Below are 17,613 nucleotides of genomic sequence, written 5' to 3'. Positions count from 1 at the left end.
GATTTTCCTTCCTAGGCTTAAGGTTTGAGTTACGCCTAGGGTAAGGGTTCTATTAACCAGAAAGCCCTGAGTTCCAAGAACACAGCAGCTGCGAAGGACTAGCCAAGAAGAGCGCAAAAGTACCACAACATGCCTGCCTCCACAGCTTTTTCCTTGGGGACATGCCTAATTCCTGGCTGATTTGCCTTTCTCGTCTTAGGGCTGGGGTTCGGCCTAGGGCAGGGATTTTTAAAATCAGGAAGCCCTGAGTTCCAGGCACAGTGGAGCTGTGAAAGGCATCCAAAAGGGAGTGCAAAAGTGCCACAACATGGCTGCTTTCACGGCTTTTTCCTTGGCAAGAAGCCTAACACCAGGCTGATTTACCTTCCCAGGGTTACTGTTAGGCTTAGGCCTAGGGCTAGGATTTTTGAAACTAGGAAGCCCTTAGCTCCAGGCACACTGCAGCTGTTCAAGGCATCCCAAGGGGAGAACAAAAGTGCAACAACATGGCAGCTTTCACAGCTTTTTCCTTGGCACCATCCCTATACCTAGGCTGATTTATCTGCCTAGGGTTAGGGTTAGGGTTCAGCCTAGGGCTTGGATTTCTTTAACCAGGAAGCCCTGAGTTCCAGGCTTACTTCATCTGCCAAAGGCATCCCAAAGGGAGTGCAGAAGTGCCACAACATGGCTGCTTTCACGGCTTTTCCCTTAGGAAGAACCCTAATACCCGGCTGATTTACCTTCCTAGGGTTACTGTTAGGCTTAGGCCTAGGACTTTTAAAACCAGGAAGCCCTGGGCTCCAGGCACACTGGAGCTGCGAAAGGCATCCCAAGGGGAGCGCAAAAGTGATGCAGCTTGGCTGCCACCACTGATATTTCCATGAGACCATCCCGAACCATAGGCTGATTTTCCATCCTAGGGTTAAGGTTTGAGTTACGCCTAGGGTAAGGGTCTATTAACCAGAAAGCCCTGAGTTCCAAGAACACAGCAGCTGCGAAGGACTAGCCAAGAAGAGCGCAAAAGTACCACAACATGCCTGCCTCCACAGCTTTTTCCTTGGGGACATGCCTAATTCCTGGCTGATTTGCCTTTCTCGTCTTAGGGTTGGGGTTCGGCCTAGGGCTAGGATTTTTAAAATCAGGAAGCCCTGAGTTCCAGGCACACTGGAGCTGTGAAAGGCATCCAAAAGGGAGTGCAAAAGTGCCACAACATGGCTGCTTTCACGGCTTTTTCCTTGGCAAGAAGCCTAACACCAGGCTGATTTACCTTCCCAGGGTTACTGTTAGGCTTAGGCCTAGGGCTAGGATTTTTGAAATCAGGAAGCCCTTAGCTCCAGGCACACTGCAGCTGTTCAAGGCATCCCAAGGGGAGTACAAAAGTGCAACAACATGGCAGCTTTCACAGCTTTTTCCTTGGCACCATCCCTATACCTAGGCTGATTTATCTGCCTAGGGTTAGGGTTAGGGTTCAGCCTAGGGCTTGGATTTCTTTAACCAGGAAGCCCTGAGTTCCAGGCTTACTTCATCTGCCAAAGGCATCCCAAAGGGAGTGCAGAAGTGCCACAACATGGCTGCTTTCACGGCTTTTCCCTTAGGAAGAACCCTAATACCCGGCTGATTTACCTTCCTAGGGTTACTGTTAGGCTTAGGCCTAGGACTTTTAAAACCAGGAAGCCCTGGGCTCCAGGCACACTGCAGCTGCGAAAGGCATCCCAAGGGGAGTGCAAAAGTGACGCAACTTGGCTGCCACCACTGATATTTCCATGAGAGCATCCCGAACCATAGGTTGATTTTCCTTCCTAGGGTTAAGGTTTGAGTTACGCCTAGGGTAAGGGCTCTATTAACCAGAAAGCCCTGAGTTCCAAGAACACAGCAGCTGCGAAGGACTAGCCAAGAAGAGCGCAAAAGTACCACAACATGCCTGCCTCCACAGCTTTTTCCTTGGGGACATGCCTAATTCCTGGCTGATTTGCCTTTCTCGTCTTAGGGTTGGGGTTCGGCCTAGGGCTAGGATTTTTAAAATCAGGAAGCCCTGAGTTCCAGGCACACTGCAGCTGTGAAAGGCATCCAAAAGGGAGTGCAAAAGTGCCACAACATGGCTGCTTTCACGGCTTTTTCCTTGGCAAGAAGCCTAACACCAGGCTGATTTCCCTTCCCAGGGTTACTGTTAGGCTTAGGCCTAGGGCTAGGATTTTTAAAACTAGGAAGCCCTGGGCTCCAGGCACACTGCAGCTGTTCAAGGCATCCCAAGGGGAGTACAAAAGTGCAACAACATGGCAGCTTTCACAGCTTTTTCCTTGGCACCATCCCTATACCTAGGCTGATTTATCTGCCTAGGGTTAGGGTTAGGCTTCAGCCTAGGGCTTGGATTTCTTTAACCAGGAAGCCCTGAGTTCCAGGCTTACTTCATCTGCCAAAGGCATCCCAAAGGGAGTGCAGAAGTGCCACAACATGGCTGCTTTCACGGCTTTTCCCTTAGGAAGAACCCTAATACCCGGCTGATTTACCTTCCTAGGGTTACTGTTAGGCTTAGGCCTAGGACTTTTAAAACCAGGAAGCCCTGGGCTCCAGGCACACTGCAGCTGCGAAAGGCATCCCAAGGGGAGTGCAAAAGTGACGCAACTTGGCTGCCACCACTGATATTTCCATGAGAGCATCCCGAACCATAGGTTGATTTTCCTTCCTAGGGTTAAGGTTTGAGTTACGCCTAGGGTAAGGGCTCTATTAACCAGAAAGCCCTGAGTTCCAAGAACACAGCAGCTGCGAAGGACTAGCCAAGAAGAGCGCAAAAGTACCACAACATGCCTGCCTCCACAGCTTTTTCCTTGGGGACATGCCTAATTCCTGGCTGATTTGCCTTTCTCGTCTTAGGGTTGGGGTTCGGCCTAGGGCTAGGATTTTTAAAATCAGGAAGCCCTGAGTTCCAGGCACACTGGAGCTGTGAAAGGCATCCAAAAGGGAGTGCAAAAGTGCCACAACATGGCTGCTTTCACGGCTTTTTCCTTGGCAAGAAGCCTAACACCAGGCTGATTTACCTTCCCAGGGTTACTGTTAGGCTTAGGCCTAGGGCTAGGATTTTTAAAACTAGGAAGCCCTGGGCTCCAGGCACACTGCAGCTGTTCAAGGCATCCCAAGGGGAGTACAAAAGTGCAACAACATGGCAGCTTTCACAGCTTTTTCCTTGGCACCATCCCTATACCTAGGCTGATTTATCTGCCTAGGGTTAGGGTTAGGCTTCAGCCTAGGGCTTGGATTTCTTTAACCAGGAAGCCCTGAGTTCCAGGCTTACTTCATCTGCCAAAGGCATCCCAAAGGGAGTGCAGAAGTGCCACAACATGGCTGCTTTCACGGCTTTTCCCTTAGGAAGAACCCTAATACCCGGCTGATTTACCTTCCTAGGGTTACTGTTAGGCTTAGGCCTAGGACTTTTAAAACCAGGAAGCCCTGGGCTCCAGGCACACTGCAGCTGCGAAAGGCATCCCAAGGGGAGCGCAAAAGTGACGCAACTTGGCTGCCACCACTGATATTTCCATGAGACCATCCCGAACCATAGGTTGATTTTCCTTCCTAGGGTTAAGGTTTGAGTTACGCCTAGGGTAAGGGCTCTATTAACCAGAAAGCCCTGAGTTCCAAGAACACAGCAGCTGCGAAGGACTAGCCAAGAAGAGCGCAAAAGTACCACAACATGCCTGCCTCCACAGCTTTTTCCTTGGGGACATGCCTAATTCCTGGCTGATTTGCCTTTCTCGTCTTAGGGTTGGGGTTCGGCCTAGGGCTAGGATTTTTAAAATCAGGAAGCCCTGAGTTCCAGGCACACTGCAGCTGTGAAAGGCATCCAAAAGGGAGTGCAAAAGTGCCACAACATGGCTGCTTTCACGGCTTTTTCCTTGGCAAGAAGCCTAACACCAGGCTGATTTACCTTCCCAGGGTTACTGTTAGGCTTAGGCCTAGGGCTAGGATTTTTAAAACTAGGAAGCCCTGGGCTCCAGGCACACTGCAGCTGTTCAAGGCATCCCAAGGGGAGTACAAAAGTGCAACAACATGGCAGCTTTCACAGCTTTTTCCTTGGCACCATCCCTATACCTAGGCTGATTTATCTGCCTAGGGTTAGGGTTAGGCTTCAGCCTAGGGCTTGGATTTCTTTAACCAGGAAGCCCTGAGTTCCAGGCTTACTTCATCTGCCAAAGGCATCCCAAAGGGAGTGCAGAAGTGCCACAACATGGCTGCTTTCACGGCTTTTCCCTTAGGAAGAACCCTAATACCCGGCTGATTTACCTTCCTAGGGTTACTGTTAGGCTTAGGCCTAGGACTTTTAAAACCAGGAAGCCCTGGGCTCCAGGCACACTGCAGCTGCGAAAGGCATCCCAAGGGGAGCGCAAAAGTGACGCAGCTTGGCTGCCACCACTGATATTTCCATGAGACCATCCCGAACCATAGGCTGATTTTCCATCCTAGGGTTAAGGTTTGAGTTACGCCTAGGGTAAGGGTCTATTAACCAGAAAGCCCTGAGTTCCAAGAACACAGCAGCTGCGAAGGACTAGCCAAGAAGAGCGCAAAAGTACCACAACATGCCTGCCTCCACAGCTTTTTCCTTGGGGACATGCCTAATTCCTGGCTGATTTGCCTTTCTCGTCTTAGGGTTGGGGTTCGGCCTAGGGCTAGGATTTTTAAAATCAGGAAGCCCTGAGTTCCAGGCACACTGGAGCTGTGAAAGGCATCCAAAAGGGAGTGCAAAAGTGCCACAAGATGGCTGCTTTCACGGCTTTTTCCTTGGCAAGAAGCCTAACACCAGGCTGATTTACCTTCCCAGGGTTACTGTTAGGCTTAGGCCTAGGGCTAGGATTTTTGAAATCAGGAAGCCCTTAGCTCCAGGCACACTGCAGCTGTTCAAGGCATCCCAAGGGGAGTACAAAAGTGCAACAACATGGCAGCTTTCACAGCTTTTTCCTTGGCACCATCCCTATACCTAGGCTGATTTATCTGCCTAGGGTTAGGGTTAGGCTTCAGCCTAGGGCTTGGATTTCTTTAACCAGGAAGCCCTGAGTTCCAGGCTTACTTCATCTGCCAAAGGCATCCCAAAGGGAGTGCAGAAGTGCCACAACATGGCTGCTTTCACGGCTTTTCCCTTAGGAAGAACCCTAATACCCGGCTGATTTACCTTCCTAGGGTTACTGTTAGGCTTAGGCCTAGGACTTTTAAAACCAGGAAGCCCTGGGCTCCAGGCACACTGCAGCTGCGAAAGGCATCCCAAGGGGAGTGCAAAAGTGACGCAACTTGGCTGCCACCACTGATATTTCCATGAGACCATCCCGAACCATAGGTTGATTTTCCTTCCTAGGGTTAAGGTTTGAGTTACGCCTAGGGTAAGGGCTCTATTTACCAGAAAGCCCTGAGTTCCAAGAACACAGCAGCTGCGAAGGACTAGCCAAGAAGAGCGCAAAAGTACCACAACATGCCTGCCTCCACAGCTTTTTCCTTGGGGACATGCCTAATTCCTGGCTGATTTGCCTTTCTCGTCTTAGGGTTGGGGTTCGGCCTAGGGCTAGGATTTTTAAAATCAGGAAGCCCTGAGTTCCAGGCACACTGGAGCTGTGAAAGGCATCCAAAAGGGAGTGCAAAAGTGCCACAACATGGCTGCTTTCACGGCTTTTTCCTTGGCAAGAAGCCTAACACCAGGCTGATTTACCTTCCCAGGGTTACTGTTAGGCTTAGGCCTAGGGCTAGGATTTTTGAAACTAGGAAGCCCTTAGCTCCAGGCACACTGCAGCTGTTCAAGGCATCCCAAGGGGAGTACAAAAGTGCAACAACATGGCAGCTTTCACAGCTTTTTCCTTGGCACCATCCCTATACCTTGGCAGATTTATCTGCCTAGGGTTAGGGTTAGGCTTCAGCCTAGGGCTTGGATTTCTTTAACCAGGAAGCCCTGAGTTCCAGGCTTACTTCATCTGCCAAAGGCATCCCAAAGGGAGTGCAGAAGTGCCACAACATGGCTGCTTTCACGGCTTTTCCCTTAGGAAGAACCCTAATACCCGGCTGATTTACCTTCCTAGGGTTACTGTTAGGCTTAGGCCTAGGACTTTTAAAACCAGGAAGCCCTGGGCTCCAGGCACACTGCAGCTGCGAAAGGCATCCCAAGGGGAGCGCAAAAGTGACGCAGCTTGGCTGCCACCACTGATATTTCCATGAGACCATCCCGAACCATAGGCTGATTTTCCATCCTAGGGTTAAGGTTGGAGTTACGCCTAGGGTAAGGGTCTATTAACCAGAAAGCCCTGAGTTCCAAGAACACAGCAGCTGCGAAGGACTAGCCAAGAAGAGCGCAAAAGTACCACAACATGCCTGCCTCCACAGCTTTTTCCTTGGGGACATGCCTAATTCCTGGCTGATTTGCCTTTCTCGTCTTAGGGTTGGGGTTCGGCCTAGGGCTAGGATTTTTAAAATCAGGAAGCCCTGAGTTCCAGGCACACTGCAGCTGTGAAAGGCATCCAAAAGGGAGTGCAAAAGTGCCACAACATGGCTGCTTTCACGGCTTTTTCCTTGGCAAGAAGCCTAACACCAGGCTGATTTACCTTCCCAGGGTTACTGTTAGGCTTAGGCCTAGGGCTAGGATTTTTAAAACTAGGAAGCCCTTAGCTCCAGGCACACTGCAGCTGTTCAAGGCATCCCAAGGGGAGTACAAAAGTGCAACAACATGGCAGCTTTCACAGCTTTTTCCTTGGCACCATCCCTATACCTAGGCTGATTTATCTGCCTAGGGTTAGGGTTAGGCTTCAGCCTAGGGCTTGGATTTCTTTAACCAGGAAGCCCTGAGTTCCAGGCTTACTTCATCTGCCAAAGGCATCCCAAAGGGAGTGCAGAAGTGCCACAACATGGCTGCTTTCACGGCTTTTCCCTTAGGAAGAACCCTAATACCCGGCTGATTTACCTTCCTAGGGTTACTGTTAGGCTTAGGCCTAGGACTTTTAAAACCAGGAAGCCCTGGGCTCCAGGCACACTGCAGCTGCGAAAGGCATCCCAAGGGGAGCGCAAAAGTGACGCAACTTGGCTGCCACCACTGATATTTCCATGAGACCATCCCGAACCATAGGCTGATTTTCCTTCCTAGGCTTAAGGTTTGAGTTACGCCTAGGGTAAGGGCTCAATTAACCAGAAAGCCCTGAGTTCCAAGAACACAGCAGCTGCGAAGGACTAGCCAAGAAGAGCGCAAAAGTACCACAACATGCCTGCCTCCACAGCTTTTTCCTTGGGGACATGCCTAATTCCTGGCTGATTTGCCTTTCTCGTCTTAGTGTTGGGGTTCGGCCTAGGGCTAGGATTTTTAAAATCAGGAAGCCCTGAGTTCCAGGGACACTGCAGCTGTGAAAGGCATCCAAAAGGGAGTGCAAAAGTGCCACAACATGGCTGCTTTCACGGCTTTTTCCTTGGCAAGAAGCCTAACACCAGGCTGATTTACCTTCCCAGGGTTACTGTTAGGCTTAGGCCTAGGGCTAGGATTTTTAAAACTAGGAAGCCCTTAGCTCCAGGCACACTGCAGCTGTTCAAGGCATCCCAAGGGGAGTACAAAAGTGCAACAACATGGCAGCTTTCACAGCTTTTTCCTTGGCACCATCCCTATACCTAGGCTGATTTATCTGCCTAGGGTTAGGGTTAGGCTTCAGCCTAGGGCTTGGATTTCTTTAACCAGGAAGCCCTGAGTTCCAGGCTTACTTCATCTGCCAAAGGCATCCCAAAGGGAGTGCAGAAGTGCCACAACATGGCTGCTTTCACGGCTTTTCCCTTAGGAAGAACCCTAATACCCGGCTGATTTACCTTCCTAGGGTTACTGTTAGGCTTAGGCCTAGGACTTTTAAAACCAGGAAGCCCTGGGCTCCAGGCACACTGCAGCTGCGAAAGGCATCCCAAGGGGAGCGCAAAAGTGACGCAACTTGGCTGCCACCACTGATATTTCCATGAGACCATCCCGAACCATAGGTTGATTTTCCTTCCTAGGGTTAAGGTTTGAGTTACGCCTAGGGTAAGGGCTCTATTAACCAGAAAGCCCTGAGTTCCAAGAACACAGCAGCTGCGAAGGACTAGCCAAGAAGAGCGCAAAAGTACCACAACATGCCTGCCTCCACAGCTTTTTCCTTGGGGACATGCCTAATTCCTGGCTGATTTGCCTTTCTCGTCTTAGGGTTGGGGTTCGGCCTAGGGCTAGGATTTTTAAAATCAGGAAGCCCTGAGTTCCAGGCACACTGGAGCTGTGAAAGGCATCCAAAAGGGAGTGCAAAAGTGCCACAACATGGCTGCTTTCACGGCTTTTTCCTTGGCAAGAAGCCTAACACCAGGCTGATTTACCTTCCCAGGGTTACTGTTAGGCTTAGGCCTAGGGCTAGGATTTTTGAAACTAGGAAGCCCTTAGCTCCAGGCACACTGCAGCTGTTCAAGGCATCCCAAGGGGAGTACAAAAGTGCAACAACATGGCAGCTTTCACAGCTTTTTCCTTGGCACCATCCCTATACCTAGGCTGATTTATCTGCCTAGGGTTAGGGTTAGGGTTCAGCCTAGGGCTTGGATTTCTTTAACCAGGAAGCCCTGAGTTCCAGGCTTACTTCATCTGCCAAAGGCATCCCAAAGGGAGTGCAGAAGTGCCACAACATGGCTGCTTTCACGGCTTTTCCCTTAGGAAGAACCCTAATACCCGGCTGATTTACCTTCCTAGGGTTACTGTTAGGCTTAGGCCTAGGACTTTTAAAACCAGGAAGCCCTGGGCTCCAGGCACACTGCAGCTGCGAAAGGCATCCCAAGGGGAGCGCAAAAGTGACGCAACTTGGCTGCCACCACTGATATTTCCATGAGACCATCCCGAACCACAGGCTGATTTTCCATCCTAGGGTTAAGGTTTGAGTTACGCCTAGGGTAAGGGTCTATTAACCAGAAAGCCCTGAGTTCCAAGAACACAGCAGCTGCGAAGGACTAGCCAAGAAGAGCGCAAAAGTACCACAACATGCCTGCCTCCACAGCTTTTTCCTTGGGGACATGCCTAATTCCTGGCTGATTTGCCTTTCTCGTCTTAGGGTTGGGGTTCGGCCTAGGGCTAGGATTTTTAAAATCAGGAAGCCCTGAGTTCCAGGGACACTGCAGCTGTGAAAGGCATCCAAAAGGGAGTGCAAAAGTGCCACAAGATGGCTGCTTTCACGGCTTTTTCCTTGGCAAGAAGCCTAACACCAGGCTGATTTACCTTGCCAGGGTTACTGTTAGGCTTAGGCCTAGGGCTAGGATTTTTGAAACTAGGAAGCCCTTAGCTCCAGGCACACTGCAGCTGTTCAAGGCATCCCAAGGGGAGTACAAAAGTGCAACAACATGGCAGCTTTCACAGCTTTTTCCTTGGCACCATCCCTATACCTAGGCTGATTTATCTGCCTAGGGTTAGGGTTAGGGTTCAGCCTAGGGCTTGGATTTCTTTAACCAGGAAGCCCTGAGTTCCAGGCTTACTTCATCTGCCAAAGGCATCCCAAAGGGAGTGCAGAAGTGCCACAACATGGCTGCTTTCACGGCTTTTCCCTTAGGAAGAACCCTAATACCCGGCTGATTTACCTTCCTAGGGTTACTGTTAGGCTTAGGCCTAGGACTTTTAAAACCAGGAAGCCCTGGGCTCCAGGCACACTGCAGCTGCGAAAGGCATCCCAAGGGGAGCGCAAAAGTGACGCAACTTGGCTGCCGCCACTGATATTTCCATGAGACCATCCTGAACCATAGGTTGATTTTCCTTCCTAGGGTTAAGGTTTGAGTTACGCCTAGGGTAAGGGCTCTATTAACCAGAAAGCCCTGAGTTCCAAGAACACAGCAGCTGCGAAGGACTAGCCAAGAAGAGCGCAAAAGTACCACAACATGCCTGCCTCCACAGCTTTTTCCTTGGGGACATGCCTAATTCCTGGCTGATTTGCCTTTCTCGTCTTAGGGCTGGGGTTCGGCCTAGGGCAGGGATTTTTAAAATCAGGAAGCCCTGAGTTCCAGGCACAGTGGAGCTGTGAAAGGCATCCAAAAGGGAGTGCAAAAGTGCCACAACATGGCTGCTTTCACGGCTTTTTCCTTGGCAAGAAGCCTAACACCAGGCTGATTTACCTTCCCAGGGTTACTGTTAGGCTTAGGCCTAGGGCTAGGATTTTTGAAACTAGGAAGCCCTTAGCTCCAGGCACACTGCAGCTGTTCAAGGCATCCCAAGGGGAGTACAAAAGTGCAACAACATGGCAGCTTTCACAGCTTTTTCCTTGGCACCATCCCTATACCTAGGCTGATTTATCTGCCTAGGGTTAGGGTTAGGCTTCAGCCTAGGGCTTGGATTTCTTTAACCAGGAAGCCCTGAGTTCCAGGCTTACTTCATCTGCCAAAGGCATCCCAAAGGGAGTGCAGAAGTGCCACAACATGGCTGCTTTCACGGCTTTTCCCTTAGGAAGAACCCTAATACCCGGCTGATTTACCTTCCTAGGGTTACTGTTAGGCTTAGGCCTAGGACTTTAAAAACCAGGAAGCCCTGGGCTCCAGGCACACTGCAGCTGCGAAAGGCATCCCAAGGGGAGCGCAAAAGTGACGCAACTTGGCTGCCACCACTGATATTTCCATGAGACCATCCCGAACCATAGGCTGATTTTCCTTCCTAGGGTTAAGGTTTGAGTTACGCCTAGGGTAAGGGTTCTATTAACCAGAAAGCCCTGAGTTCCAAGAACACAGCAGCTGCGAAGGACTAGCCAAGAAGAGCGCAAAAGTACCACAACATGCCTGCCTCCACAGCTTTTTCCTTGGGGACATGCCTAATTCCTGGCTGATTTGCCTTTCTCGTCTTAGGGTTGGGGTTCGGCCTAGGGCTAGGATTTTTAAAATCAGGAAGCCCTGAGTTCCAGGCACACTGCAGCTGTGAAAGGCATCCAAAAGGGAGTGCAAAAGTGCCACAACATGGCTGCTTTCACGGCTTTTTCCTTGGCAAGAAGCCTAACACCAGGCTGATTTACCTTCCCAGGGTTACTGTTAGGCTTAGGCCTAGGGCTAGGATTTTTAAAACTAGGAAGCCCTGGGCTCCAGGCACACTGCAGCTGTTCAAGGCATCCCAAGGGGAGTACAAAAGTGCAACAACATGGCAGCTTTCACAGCTTTTTCCTTGGCACCATCCCTATACCTAGGCTGATTTATCTGCCTAGGGTTAGGGTTAGGCTTCAGCCTAGGGCTTGGATTTCTTTAACCAGGACGCCCTGAGTTCCAGGCTTACTTCATCTGCCAAAGGCATCCCAAAGGGAGTGCAGAAGTGCCACAACATGGCTGCTTTCACGGCTTTTCCCTTAGGAAGAACCCTAATACCCGGCTGATTTACCTTCCTAGGGTTACTGTTAGGCTTAGGCCTAGGACTTTTAAAACCAGGAAGCCCTGGGCTCCAGGCACACTGCAGCTGCGAAAGGCATCCCAAGGGGAGCGCAAAAGTGACGCAGCTTTGCTGCCACCACTGATATTTCCATGAGACCATCCCGAACCATAGGCTGATTTTCCTTCCTAGGGTTAAGGTTTGAGTTACGCCTAGGGTAAGGGCTCTATTAACCAGAAAGCCCTGAGTTCCAAGAACACAGCAGCTGCGAAGGACTAGCCAAGAAGAGCGCAAAAGTACCACAACATGCCTGCCTCCACAGCTTTTTCCTTGGGGACATACCTAATTCCTGGCTGATTTGCCTTTCTCGTCTTAGGGTTGGGGTTCGGCCTAGGGCTAGGATTTTTAAAATCAGGAAGCCCTGAGTTCCAGGCACACTGGAGCTGTGAAAGGCATCCAAAAGGGAGTGCAAAAGTGCCACAACATGGCTGCTTTCACGGCTTTTTCCTTGGCAAGAAGCCTAACACCAGGCTGATTTCCCTTCCCAGGGTTACTGTTAGGCTTAGGCCTAGGGCTAGGATTTTTAAAACTAGGAAGCCCTTAGCTCCAGGCACACTGCAGCTGTTCAAGGCATCCCAAGGGGAGTACAAAAGTGCAACAACATGGCAGCTTTCACAGCTTTTTCCTTGGCACCATCCCTATACCTAGGCTGATTTATCTGCCTAGGGTTAGGGTTAGGGTTCAGCCTAGGGCTTGGATTTCTTTAACCAGGAAGCCCTGAGTTCCAGGCTTACTTCATCTGCCAAAGGCATCCCAAAGGGAGTGCAGAAGTGCCACAACATGGCTGCTTTCACGGCTTTTCCCTTAGGAAGAACCCTAATACCCGGCTGATTTACCTTCCTAGGGTTACTGTTAGGCTTAGGCCTAGGACTTTAAAAACCAGGAAGCCCTGGGATCCAGGCACACTGCAGCTGCGAAAGGCATCCCAAGGGGAGCGCAAAAGTGACGCAACTTGGCTGCCACAACTGATATTTCCATGAGAGCATCCCGAACCATAGGCTGATTTTCCTTCCTAGGCTTAAGGTTTGAGTTACGCCTAGGGTAAGGGTTCTATTAACCAGAAAGCCCTGAGTTCCAAGAACACAGCAGCTGCGAAGGACTAGCCAAGAAGAGCGCAAAAGTACCACAACATGCCTGCCTCCACAGCTTTTTCCTTGGGGACATACCTAATTCCTGGCTGATTTGCCTTTCTCGTCTTAGGGTTGGGGTTCGGCCTAGGGCTAGGATTTTTAAAATCAGGAAGCCCTGAGTTCCAGGCACACTGGAGCTGTGAAAGGCATCCAAAAGGGAGTGCAAAAGTGCCACAACATGGCTGCTTTCACGGCTTTTTCCTTGGCAAGAAGCCTAACACCAGGCTGATTTACCTTCCCAGGGTTACTGTTAGGCTTAGGCCTAGGGCTAGGATTTTTAAAACTAGGAAGCCCTTAGCTCCAGGCACACTGCAGCTGTTCAAGGCATCCCAAGGGGAGTACAAAAGTGCAACAACATGGCAGCTTTCACAGCTTTTTCCTTGGCACCATCCCTATACCTAGGCTGATTTATCTGCCTAGGGTTAGGGTTAGGGTTCAGCCTAGGGCTTGGATTTCTTTAACCAGGAAGCCCTGAGTTCCAGGCTTACTTCATCTGCCAAAGGCATCCCAAAGGGAGTGCAGAAGTGCCACAACATGGCTGCTTTCACGGCTTTTCCCTTAGGAAGAACCCTAATACCCGGCTGATTTACCTTCCTAGGGTTACTGTTAGGCTTAGGCCTAGGACTTTAAAAACCAGGAAGCCCTGGGCTCCAGGCACACTGCAGCTGCGAAAGGCATCCCAAGGGGAGCGCAAAAGTGACGCAACTTGGCTGCCACCACTGATATTTCCATGAGACCATCCCGAACCATAGGCTGATTTTCCTTCCTAGGGTTAAGGTTTGAGTTACGCCTAGGGTAAGGGTTCTATTAACCAGAAAGCCCTGAGTTCCAAGAACACAGCAGCTGCGAAGGACTAGCCAAGAAGAGCGCAAAAGTACCACAACATGCCTGCCTCCACAGCTTTTTCCTTGGGGACATGCCTAATTCCTGGCTGATTTGCCTTTCTCGTCTTAGGGTTGGGGTTCGGCCTAGGGCTAGGATTTTTAAAATCAGGAAGCCCTGAGTTCCAGGCACACTGCAGCTGTGAAAGGCATCCAAAAGGGAGTGCAAAAGTGCCACAACATGGCTGCTTTCACGGCTTTTTCCTTGGCAAGAAGCCTAACACCAGGCTGATTTACCTTCCCAGGGTTACTGTTAGGCTTAGGCCTAGGGCTAGGATTTTTGAAACTAGGAAGCCCTTAGCTCCAGGCACACTGCAGCTGTTCAAGGCATCCCAAGGGGAGTACAAAAGTGCAACAACATGGCAGCTTTCACAGCTTTTTCCTTGGCACCATCCCTATACCTAGGCTGATTTATCTGCCTAGGGTTAGGGTTAGGGTTCAGCCTAGGGCTTGGATTTCTTTAACCAGGAAGCCCTGAGTTCCAGGCTTACTTCATCTGCCAAAGGCATCCCAAAGGGAGTGCAGAAGTGCCACAACATGGCTGCTTTCACGGCTTTTCCCTTAGGAAGAACCCTAATACCCGGCTGATTTACCTTCCTAGGGTTACTGTTAGGCTTAGGCCTAGGACTTTTAAAACCAGGAAGCCCTGGGCTCCAGGCACACTGCAGCTGCGAAAGGCATCCCAAGGGGAGCGCAAAAGTGACGCAACTTGGCTGCCACCACTGATATTTCCATGAGACCATCCCGAACCACAGGCTGATTTTCCATCCTAGGGTTAAGGTTTGAGTTACGCCTAGGGTAAGGGTCTATTAACCAGAAAGCCCTGAGTTCCAAGAACACAGCAGCTGCGAAGGACTAGCCAAGAAGAGCGCAAAAGTACCACAACATGCCTGCCTCCACAGCTTTTTCCTTGGGGACATGCCTAATTCCTGGCTGATTTGCCTTTCTCGTCTTAGGGTTGGGGTTCGGCCTAGGGCTAGGATTTTTAAAATCAGGAAGCCCTGAGTTCCAGGGACACTGCAGCTGTGAAAGGCATCCAAAAGGGAGTGCAAAAGTGCCACAAGATGGCTGCTTTCACGGCTTTTTCCTTGGCAAGAAGCCTAACACCAGGCTGATTTACCTTGCCAGGGTTACTGTTAGGCTTAGGCCTAGGGCTAGGATTTTTGAAACTAGGAAGCCCTTAGCTCCAGGCACACTGCAGCTGTTCAAGGCATCCCAAGGGGAGTACAAAAGTGCAACAACATGGCAGCTTTCACAGCTTTTTCCTTGGCACCATCCCTATACCTAGGCTGATTTATCTGCCTAGGGTTAGGGTTAGGGTTCAGCCTAGGGCTTGGATTTCTTTAACCAGGAAGCCCTGAGTTCCAGGCTTACTTCATCTGCCAAAGGCATCCCAAAGGGAGTGCAGAAGTGCCACAACATGGCTGCTTTCACGGCTTTTCCCTTAGGAAGAACCCTAATACCCGGCTGATTTACCTTCCTAGGGTTACTGTTAGGCTTAGGCCTAGGACTTTTAAAACCAGGAAGCCCTGGGCTCCAGGCACACTGCAGCTGCGAAAGGCATCCCAAGGGGAGCGCAAAAGTGACGCAACTTGGCTGCCGCCACTGATATTTCCATGAGACCATCCTGAACCATAGGTTGATTTTCCTTCCTAGGGTTAAGGTTTGAGTTACGCCTAGGGTAAGGGCTCTATTAACCAGAAAGCCCTGAGTTCCAAGAACACAGCAGCTGCGAAGGACTAGCCAAGAAGAGCGCAAAAGTACCACAACATGCCTGCCTCCACAGCTTTTACCTTGGGGACATGCCTAATTCCTGGCTGATTTGCCTTTCTCATCTTAGGGTTGGGGTTCGGCCTAGGGCTAGGATTTTTAAAATCAGGAAGCCCTGAGTTCCAGGCACAGTGGAGCTGTGAAAGGCATCCAAAAGGGAGTGCAAAAGTGCCACAACATGGCTGCTTTCACGGCTTTTTCCTTGGCAAGAAGCCTAACACCAGGCTGATTTACCTTCCCAGGGTTACTGTTAGGCTTAGGCCTAGGGCTAGGATTTTTGAAACTAGGAAGCCCTTAGCTCCAGGCACACTGCAGCTGTTCAAGGCATCCCAAGGGGAGTACAAAAGTGCAGCAACATGGCAGCTTTCACAGCTTTTTCCTTGGCACCATCCCTATACCTAGGCTGATTTATCTGCCTAGGGTTAGGGTTAGGCTTCAGCCTAGGGCTTGGATTTCTTTAACCAGGAAGCCCTGAGTTCCAGGCTTACTTCATCTGCCAAAGGCATCCCAAAGGGAGTGCAGAAGTGCCACAACATGGCTGCTTTCACGGCTTTTCCCTTAGGAAGAACCCTAATACCCGGCTGATTTACCTTCCTAGGGTTACTGTTAGGCTTAGGCCTAGGACTTTAAAAACCAGGAAGCCCTGGGCTCCAGGCACACTGCAGCTGCGAAAGGCATCCCAAGGGGAGCGCAAAAGTGACGCAACTTGGCTGCCACCACTGATATTTCCATGAGACCATCCCGAACCATAGGCTGATTTTCCTTCCTAGGGTTAAGGTTTGAGTTACGCCTAGGGTAAGGGTTCTATTAACCAGAAAGCCCTGAGTTCCAAGAACACAGCAGCTGCGAAGGACTAGCCAAGAAGAGCGCAAAAGTACCACAACATGCCTGCCTCCACAGCTTTTTCCTTGGGGACATGCCTAATTCCTGGCTGATTTGCCTTTCTCGTCTTAGGGTTGGGGTTCGGCCTAGGGCTAGGATTTTTAAAATCAGGAAGCCCTGAGTTCCAGGCACACTGCAGCTGTGAAAGGCATCCAAAAGGGAGTGCAAAAGTGCCACAACATGGCTGCTTTCACGGCTTTTTCCTTGGCAAGAAGCCTAACACCAGGCTGATTTACCTTCCCAGGGTTACTGTTAGGCTTAGGCCTAGGGCTAGGATTTTTAAAACTAGGAAGCCCTTAGCTCCAGGCACACTGCAGCTGTTCAAGGCATCCCAAGGGGAGTACAAAAGTGCAACAACATGGCAGCTTTCACAGCTTTTTCCTTGGCACCATCCCTATACCTAGGCTGATTTATCTGCCTAGGGTTAGGGTTAGGCTTCAGCCTAGGGCTTGGATTTCTTTAACCAGGACGCCCTGAGTTCCAGGCTTACTTCATCTGCCAAAGGCATCCCAAAGGGAGTGCAGAAGTGCCACAACATGGCTGCTTTCACGGCTTTTCCCTTAGGAAGAACCCTAATACCCGGCTGATTTACCTTCCTAGGGTTACTGTTAGGCTTAGGCCTAGGACTTTTAAAACCAGGAAGCCCTGGGCTCCAGGCACACTGCAGCTGCGAAAGGCATCCCAAGGGGAGCGCAAAAGTGACGCAGCTTTGCTGCCACCACTGATATTTCCATGAGACCATCCCGAACCATAGGCTGATTTTCCTTCCTAGGGTTAAGGTTTGAGTTACGCCTAGGGTAAGGGCTCTATTAACCAGAAAGCCCTGAGTTCCAAGAACACAGCAGCTGCGAAGGACTAGCCAAGAAGAGCGCAAAAGTACCACAACATGCCTGCCTCCACAGCTTTTTCCTTGGGGACATACCTAATTCCTGGCTGATTTGCCTTTCTCGTCTTAGGGTTGGGGTTCGGCCTAGGGCTAGGATTTTTAAAATCAGGAAGCCCTGAGTTCCAGGCACACTGGAGCTGTGAAAGGCATCCAAAAGGGAGTGCAAAAGTGCCACAACATGGCTGCTTTCACGGCTTTTTCCTTGGCAAGAAGCCTAACACCAGGCTGATTTCCCTTCCCAGGGTTACTGTTAGGCTTAGGCCTAGGGCTAGGATTTTTAAAACTAGGAAGCCCTTAGCTCCAGGCACACTGCAGCTGTTCAAGGCATCCCAAGGGGAGTACAAAAGTGCAACAACATGGCAGCTTTCACAGCTTTTTCCTTGGCACCATCCCTATACCTAGGCTGATTTATCTGCCTAGGGTTAGGGTTAGGGTTCAGCCTAGGGCTTGGATTTCTTTAACCAGGAAGCCCTGAGTTCCAGGCTTACTTCATCTGCCAAAGGCATCCCAAAGGGAGTGCAGAAGTGCCACAACATGGCTGCTTTCACGGCTTTTCCCTTAGGAAGAACCCTAATACCCGGCTGATTTACCTTCCTAGGGTTACTGTTAGGCTTAGGCCTAGGACTTTAAAAACCAGGAAGCCCTGGGATCCAGGCACACTGCAGCTGCGAAAGGCATCCCAAGGGGAGCGCA

Source organism: Ammospiza caudacuta, chromosome 17, assembly GCF_027887145.1.
Source record: "Ammospiza caudacuta isolate bAmmCau1 chromosome 17, bAmmCau1.pri, whole genome shotgun sequence".
Taxonomy (NCBI): domain Eukaryota; kingdom Metazoa; phylum Chordata; class Aves; order Passeriformes; family Passerellidae; genus Ammospiza; species Ammospiza caudacuta.
Note: the sequence above shows the minus strand (reverse complement) of the source record.